The sequence below is a fragment of the Macaca fascicularis genome, chromosome 16 (genome assembly GCF_037993035.2).
Source record: "Macaca fascicularis isolate 582-1 chromosome 16, T2T-MFA8v1.1".
In the NCBI taxonomy this organism is placed as follows: Eukaryota; Metazoa; Chordata; class Mammalia; order Primates; family Cercopithecidae; genus Macaca; species Macaca fascicularis.
In genome coordinates, this window is record NC_088390.1 from 65,568,657 (window position 1) to 65,577,296 (window position 8,640).

General features: G+C 47.0%; 1 pseudogene; it reads right to left on the reverse strand.

The window, feature by feature from the left end:
- Window positions 1-4,517: 4,517 nt before the first annotated feature.
- Window positions 4,518-6,072, reverse strand: LOC102121441 (poly(rC)-binding protein 2 pseudogene; annotated as a pseudogene).
- Between the last annotated feature and the right edge of the window lie 2,568 nt (window positions 6,073-8,640).

Consider the following 8,640-nt stretch of genomic DNA (forward strand, 5'->3'; position numbering starts at 1 on the left):
AGTGGATTACAAGTCCTGTAATCCCAGCACTTTGGGAGGCTGAGGCTGAAGCAGGCAGATTGGCTGAGGTCTGGAGTTTGAGACCAGTCTGGCCAACATGGTGAAACCTCGTCTTTACTAAAAATACAAAAAAATTAGCCGGGCGTGGTGGCATGTGCCTATAATCCCAGCTACTCGGGAGGCTGAGGCAGGGGAATTGGGTGACAGCAAGATTCCATCTCAAAAAAAAAGAAAAGAAAGAAAGAACTTTTGGGGCTGGGAGCAGTGGCTCATGCCTGTAATCCCAGCGCTTTGGGAGGCCAACGCAGGTCTATCACTTGAGGTCAGGAGTTGGAGACCAGCCTGGCCAACATGGTGAAACCTCATCTCTACTAAAAATACAAAAATTATCCAAGTGTGCTGGCAAGTACCTGTAATCGCAGCTACTTGGGAGGCTGAGGCAGGAGAATGATTTGAATCTGAGAGGCAGAGGTTGCAGTGAGCTGAGGTCACGTTACTGCACTCCAGCCTGGGTGACAAGAGCAACACTCCATCTGCCAAAAAAAAAAAAAAAAAAGAAAAAGAAAAATTAGCCAGACAGGGTGGCGCGCGTCTGTGGTCCCAGCTACTCGGGAAATCACACAGAAAACAGAGTAAAAAGACACCCTGGTCTAAACCACCTTTACTTTCTCCTGAATTATTGCAGTAGCTATTACGTGTTCTGCCTCTAGCCTGGCAGCATACATGCTACAAAGGAGCTCTGGTGATCTGTTAAGGGTCAGTCAGATCACATTTGTTCCCTGATTCAACACACAGTGACTTTCCACATCACTCACAATATAAAGTTCACCTCATACCACCCCACCTTTCAGAACTCATCTTTCTCTCTCTGTTTCCCTTCTCTCTGGACATACTGGCCCCTTGGCTGTACCTTGATCCCATCAAGCCTGTTCCTGCCTCAGCCTGCCCCATCTATGGGCTTATGTATTTGCTGTTCTTTCTGCTTATCATTCTTCTATGTCTCCTTGGCTTACCCCTTTGTCTTCTAGTCTTTATTCAAAAAGTACTTTGGTTTTTTTTTTATGAAATGGAGTTTCACTCTGTTGCCCAGGCTGGAGTGCAGTGGCGCAATCTCGGCTCACTGCAACCTCCACCTCCTGGGTTCAAGCAGTTCTCTGCCTCAGCCTCCCGAGTAGCTGAGATTACAGGTGCCCACCACCACGCCTGGCTAACTTTTGTATTTTTAGTAGAGACAGGGTTTCACCATGTTGGCCAGGCTGGTCTCCAACTCCTGACCTCAAGTGATCCACCTGCCTCGGCCTCCCAAGGTGCTGGGATTACAGGTATAAGCCACCGTGCCTGGCAAAAAGTTATTTCTTTTTTTCTTTTTCTTTTGAGATGGAGTTTCACTCTTGTTGCCCAGGCTGGATTGCAGTGGTGTGATCTCGGCTCACTGCAACCTCCACCTCCCAGGTTCAAGCAATTCTCCTGCCTCAGCCTCGCAAGTAGCTGGAATTACAGGTGAGCACCACTACGCCAGCCTAGTTTTTGTGCTTTTAGTGAAGATGGGGTTTCGCCATCTTGGCCAGGCTGGTCTCGAACTCCTGAGCTCAGATGATCCACCCTCCTCGGCCTCCCAAAGTGCTGGGATTACAGGCATGAGCCACCTTGCTCAGCCCAAAAGTACTTACCACTTTCTGGTATGTAATATAAACTCTATGAGGTCAGAGATTTTTCTTAGTTTTGTTTTTCTATCTCCCCAGCACCTAGACTAATGACTGGCACATAGTAGGCACTAAATATTCACTGAATGGATGAGGTGGAAAATGGGAAAGAATGAATAAGAAAATGTCAGCATCGGCCGGGCACGGTGGCTCACGCCTATAATCCCAGGACTTTCAGAGGCCAAGGCGGGCGGATCACAATGTCAGGAGATCAAGACCGTCCTGGCTAACAAGGTGAAACCCCGTCTCTACTAAAAATATGAGGGGGGGGAAGGGGGGAGGGATGGCATTGGGAGTTATACCTAATGTAAGTGATGAGTTGATGGGTGCTGACGAGTTGATGGGTGCAGCACACCAACATGGCGCAAGTATACATATGTAACAAACCTGCACGTTGTGCACATGTACCCTAGAACTTAAAGTATAATAAAAAAAAAACAACGAAAAAATTAGCCGGGCATAGTGGCAGGCGTCTGTAGTCCCAGCTACTCCGGAGGCCGAGGCAGGAGAATGGCATGATTCCGGGAGGCGGAGCTTGCAGTGAGCCGAGATGGCGCCACTGCGCTCCAGCCTGGGCAACAGAGCAAGACTCCGTCTCAAAAAAAAAAAAAAAAAAAAAAAAAAAGAACGTGTCAGTATCAATTCAATATCTGAATAGTAGGATTTACAGAAATAACAAGGGAAAATGGAAGAAAAGCATATTAAAAAGCTGGGCATGGTGGCCGGGCGCCTGGAATCCCAGCACTTTGGGAGGCCAAGGCAGGTGGATCACCTGAGGTCAGGAGTTGGAGACCAGCCTGGCCAACATAGTGAAACCTTGTCTCTACTAAAAATACAAAAATTAGCTGGGCGTGGTGGTGGATGCCTGTAATCCCAGCTACTAGGGGGGCTGGGACAGGAGGATTGCTTGAACCTGGGAGGCAGAGGTTGCCATGAGCAGAGATTGTGCCATTGCACTCCAACCTGAGCAACAGAGCGAGACTCCATCTGAAAATAAATTAATAAATAAAATAAAATAAAAAACTGGGCATGGTGGAGCATGCCTGTATCCCAGCTACTGGGGAGACTGAAGGAGGAGGATAGCTTAAGCCCAGGAGTTTGAGACTGTAGTGTGTGATGATCATGACTGTGAATAGCCACTGCACTCCAGTCTGGGCAACATAGTGAGACCCTATCCCTTAAAAACAAACAAACAAAAAAGGAATTGAAAACAATTTTTTAAAAAGTATATTAAATAATGTGTGAACATCTTCTAGTACTAAGGGCCTGAGTTCTAAATTGAGAGATCTCAAAACAATGGATGAAAAAGAATTTGCTACCAGGCACAGCATTGTGAAATTTCAGGGCACGTGGGACAAAGAGAACCTCCTAAAGGCTTCCAGAGAGGAAAAGTAGGTCACATATGAAGGATTGGGAATAGGAATGATGTTGGGTTTCTCCAGAGAAAAGACTGGGCAGTAATACACCAAACTAGAAATCTATACCCAGCCAAACCATTAATCAACTATGAGAGGGAAAAATGACATTTTTTTTTTTACCTGCAAGCCCTCAAGGAAATTTTCTCTGGAAGCCACTGCAGGATGTTTTAGAGCAAAACAATTACAGAAACATATATTCAGTGTTATGGTTGAAGTGCTACAGAAGACACAAAGATGAAGAGGAAAAGATTTATTCTAGGGTTTATAAACCAAGACATTGCCATCAGGTAAACCTGGATTTTAAACTCAACATCTGTCACAAAAAGCACCTGTCAGCTAGGCACAGTGGCTCACACCTCTAATCCCAGCACTTCGGGAGACTGAGGCCAGAGGATCACTTGAGCCCAGGAGTTCGAAGTTGCAGTGAGCTATGATCCCACCATAGCACTCCCCCAGCCTGGGAGACAGAACAAGACCCTGTCTCTAAAGAAAAAAGAAAATCAAGACCAACGTGGGCAACATAGTAAGACCCTGTCTCTACAAAAAAATAAAATAAATTAGCCGGGTGTGGTGGCATGCACCTGTAGTCCCAGCTGCTTGAGAGGCTGAAGTGGGAGGATAATTTGAGCCTGGGAGGTTGAGGCTAGGAGAACGACTAGATTCAGTTGAAACATTTTACAAGAATACTAATTAGGTGGTGCTGTATTCTTCTCAGAGCACAACATGAGGAGGCACATGGTATCAACTGTCCTCATTATTAGTGATGTCGAGTTTCATTTATTGGTTACTGTCTTGTCAGCCAGACTGCTCCCTTGTAAAAGATGATACTTTGAGACCATGTGAATATCTTATTTTTCAACAGTTTTTGTGGAGTTTTGATTGTTTTATTTATTTACTGTTTTTGAGATGGAGTCTCACTCTGTCTCCCAGGCTAGAGTGCAGTGGTGTGATCTCGGCTCACTGCAACCTCCACTTCTCAGGTTCAAGCGATTCTCCTGCCTCAGCCTCCCGAGTAGGTGGGACTACAGGCATGCATCACCATGCCCAGCTAATTTTTTGGTATTTTTAGTAGAGACAGTGTTTCACCATGTTGGTCAGGCTGCTCTTGAACTCCCAGTCTCAAATGATCTGCCTTTCTTGGCCTCCCAAAATGCTGGGATTACAGTCATGAGCCACTGTACCCCGTCAATTACTTGTTTTAAAGACAGGGTTTCACTCTGTTGCCCAGGCTAGAGTGCAGTGGCACCATCATAGTTCACTGTAGCCTTGAACTCCTGGTCTCAGGCAATCCTCCCACTTCAGCCTCCCAAGTAACTAGGATTATAGGTGCCTGCCACCATGCAAAGCCAATTTTTATTTATTTATTTATTTATTTTTCTATTCACAAAGAAAAAGCTCCAGTCCATCTTTTAATTTTTTTGAAAAATTCCTGACATTACAGAACTAAACTGAAATGTATTAATATTCCACTCTTACATTTCCATGACAAACAGAAAAATTCATGAGCCAAAAAAACAAAACAAAAAACCAACAACAAAAAAAGGAAAAAACAGGAAGAAGCTTATAAAACTAAATATGGATCTCAGCATCAACAACTGAACAGAGAAAGGAATTAAAATGCTTTAATTAAAAATTCACAAGTGGATGATAAAATATGTAGAAACTGAAAATTTACAAACTATTTAAAACCTGGAATCGCTGACTGTTCAGAAACTACACAGATGGATCATGGGTGGTGGTGAACAGCAGAAAGGGATTATGGATGAATCTGCATTGTTCTAGCTGCTCCCCATGCCACCCGTCTCCGAGGAAAGCCTGACATTGATTAGATATTGAGCCAGGCTAATGCTGGCAGCAGATCCAGTGACAGTAACCTGCCTATCCTTCCCCTGGGTTCGCAATTTTGATCTGCGCCCCAGACATCTGACGAATCTCATTGATTTTGGCACCTTGACGCCCAATTATGCAGCCAATCAAATCGTTTGGAATGGTGAGTTCATGAGAAGTAGTCTGCGCAGATGCCTCCAAACCTGCACTGAATCCGGTGTTGCCATGCGTCATGGGAAAATGAGACAATGAGACTGTTGCATTGCCAACTGGTGCAGCTTGGTCAAATCCGGCTGTGGAATGGCATACTGTCCTTGAATGCTATAGGCCTCTAGAGGTGGTCCCTCCAGGTCAGGGTTGACACACATGGACGGGGTGGTGTGAGGAAAGCTCGCACTGTTGCTGCCTGTGCTGTACCTGTCCTGACCACCTGCAAAGATGACCGGAGAGCTGGACAGCTTGGGCCGGTACAGGATGGTCACACCCTTTGGTGGGGACTCCAACATGACCACGCAGATCTGTTTGACACACTCAATGATGGATTGCGGAATGCCAGCAATAGTGATGGCCTGCTCAGTTCAGTTAGGTAGCATATCCCCTGCCACCTGGACCTGAGCCCCTGTACTCTCTCATATTTCCTTGATCTTGCAACCACCTTTTCCAATGAGAGAGGCTCACTGACTAGCAGGGACCATCAGCCTCAGGGTGACCGGGGGTCTACTGGCAGCTGTACTATTGGTCATAGAGCTGCTTATGTCCTCTTCCAGTTTGTCAATGATCATAGCAAAGGCTTTGAAGATGGCATTAGTGGGTCCAGCCAAAGTGATAATTCTCTCAGGACAATTCCCTTCTGAGATGTTGATACGTGCACCCCTCTCCTCGCGCATCTTCTTAACTGATTCTCCTTTCTTTCCGATGATACTGCCAACTTCCTTTCCATGCATAAGTAGCCGGATGGTGAGAGTGACATTTAATCCATCTTCAATCACACCGGTGTCCATGTCGAGCAGTGTTCTGGGGTGCTGGACTTTGAGTGGTCAAGTCTTTGGTCACTGGTAGGGGGTGAAAGCCAAAAACTGCAGGCGCAAGGCGACTGAGGGGAAAAGGGGAGCGGGCGGGAAGGGGAAGGGCAGGAGGCCGGGGGTGGAACAATGGGGCGGCGGGAAGGCGAGGGGGGCCCCTCGGACGGGCAGAGGAGGGAGTAGGGGGTGGAGGAAGAGGAGGAGGAGGAAGAGGGAAAGAGACCCCGGGGTTGGTGGAGGGCGGAGGGGGTGAGGGCGCAGGCTGCGGCTGCTCCGGCTGCTGCCTTTGCTGGTCTGGCCTTTTATTTTTATTTTTTGTAGAGACAGGGTCTCACTATGTTGCCTGGGCTGGTCTCAAACTCCTAGATTCAAGTGATCCTCCTGCCTTGAACTCCCAATGTGCTGGAATTACAAAAGTTTTATTATCCACTGATAGTCCTTGCCTGAATTGTTGTTACAAACAGTGGTTACAAAATCATGATTCTTTAATTCTATTATTTCTTCTACAATTATTAGTAGGAATGCTATAAAGAAGAACTTTCTCTCCTTGCCACCTACCATTTTAGAATATCACTGTGGATTCATAGATTTTTTTTCCTGATTTATAATCCATTTTTGTTGTTGTTGTTGTTTTGCTTTGTTTGATGTAGTCTCACTCTGTCACCCAGGCTGGAGTGCAGTGGCGCGACCTCGGCTCACTGAAACCTCTGCCACAGGCCGGGCGCGGTGGCTCACGCCTGTAATCCCAGCACTTTGGGAGGCCGAGGCGGGCGGATCACAAGGTCAGGAGATCGAGACCACGGTGAAACCCCGTCTCTAATAAAAATACAAAAAATTAGCCGGGCGCGGTGGCGGGCGCCTGTAGTCCCAGCTACTCAGGAGGCTGAGGCAGGAGAATGGCGTAAACCCAGGAGGCGGAGCTTGCAGTGAGCCGAGATCGCGCCACTGCACTCCAGCCTGGGCGACAGAGCGAGACTCCGTCTCAAAAAAAAAAAAAAAAAAAAAGAAACCTCTGCCTCACTGAAACCTCCACCTCCTGGGTTCTAGTGATTCTCCTGCCTCAGCCTCCCGAGTAGCTGAGATTACAGGCATACACCACCATGCCCGGCTAACTTTTGTGTTTTTAGTAGAGACAGGGTTTTCCCAGGCTGGCCAGGCTGGCCCAGAACTCCTAAACTCAAATGATCCACCCACCTCGGCTTCCCAAAGTACTGGGATTACAGGCGTGAGCCCCTGCGCCCAGCCAGGAGCATTTTTCAAAGGAAAAAAAAAATTCACCACTGGCCATACAGGACACCCTGTGGTAGGTAGCCAATATGCTAGACCGGTGTCTTGGAGTACATTCTTTAGCACATTCCTTCCTTTATTCATCAAATATTTATCATGTGCCTAGTCCAAATCAGCCCTACTCTAGATGCTAAAGACACCAGAGGTGAGCCTGGCGGGAAAGGTTCTTGTTCTCATGGAGTTTGTGTTCTGACTGGGGGAGCAGGTAAGGAGACAGACAATATATGAGTAAATAAATGAGATCATTTCAAGCAGGGCGAGGTGCTAAGAAGACAGCGTGGGGTGATGTGACACAGAGGAACTGTATGAGGCTGCTTTAAATTAAGCAACGGTCAGGCGAGACCTCTGGACCAGGTGACATTTGAACCAAGAGCTCGATGTTATAAACTGGGGCATAGTGCTCCAGACAGAGGCACAGCCCAGGCCAGGCGAGAGGCAGGGCCACTTGTACAGGCTCCACACTCAGAAGAGCCCCTCGCTTAGTTTCATGCTCTGCCACAGACATCTAGAAATTCTTAGGTTTTTTTGTTTGTTTGTTTGTTTTGAGACAGAGTCTCGCTCTGTTGCTCAGGGTGGAGTACAGTGGTGTGATCTTGGCTCATTGTAACCTCTACCTCCTGGGTTCAAGCAATTCTCCCACCTCAGCCTCCCAAGTAGCTGGGACTACAGGCACACACTGCCACATCCGGCTAATTTTCGTATTTTTAGTAGAGATGGAGTTTCACCATGTTGGCCAACCTGGTCTCAAACTCCTAACCTCAAGTGATCCACCTACCTCGGCATCCCAGTGCTGGGATTACAGGTGTGAGCCCCTGCACCCGCCATAATTCTTAATAATTTTTGATGGAGGGTCCCACAACTTCTTTTTCACTGGGCCCCACATATTATGTTGCCAGTCCTGGTTAGAGGCACAGCAAGAAGGGGCAGGGGGAGAATATCTTGAGGTGAAGTAGAAAGGGAGGCAGGGGCCAGCTCACTGAGGAGGGCCTTGAAGTAACCATAAGGAGTTAGAGCTAGCCAGGCCCAGTGGCTCACACCTGTAATCCCAGCACTTTTGGAGGCTGAGGCGGGCGGATCACTTGAGGTTAGGAGTTCAAGACCAGCCTGGCCAACATGGTGAAACTTTATCTCTACTAAAAATAAAAAAAAAATTAGCTTGGTGTGGTGGCGCGTGCCTGTAATCCCAACTACTTGGGAGGCTGAGGCAGGAAAATCACTTGAACCCAGGAGGTAGAGGTTGTAGTGAGCCAAGATCGTGCCACTGTACGCCAGTCTGGATGACAGAGCAAGACTCCATCTCAAAAAAAAAAAAAAAAAAAAAAAAAAAAAAAAAGAGTTAGAGCTTTGACAGATTTATAGAAAAGAAGCAATTTGATCTTATTT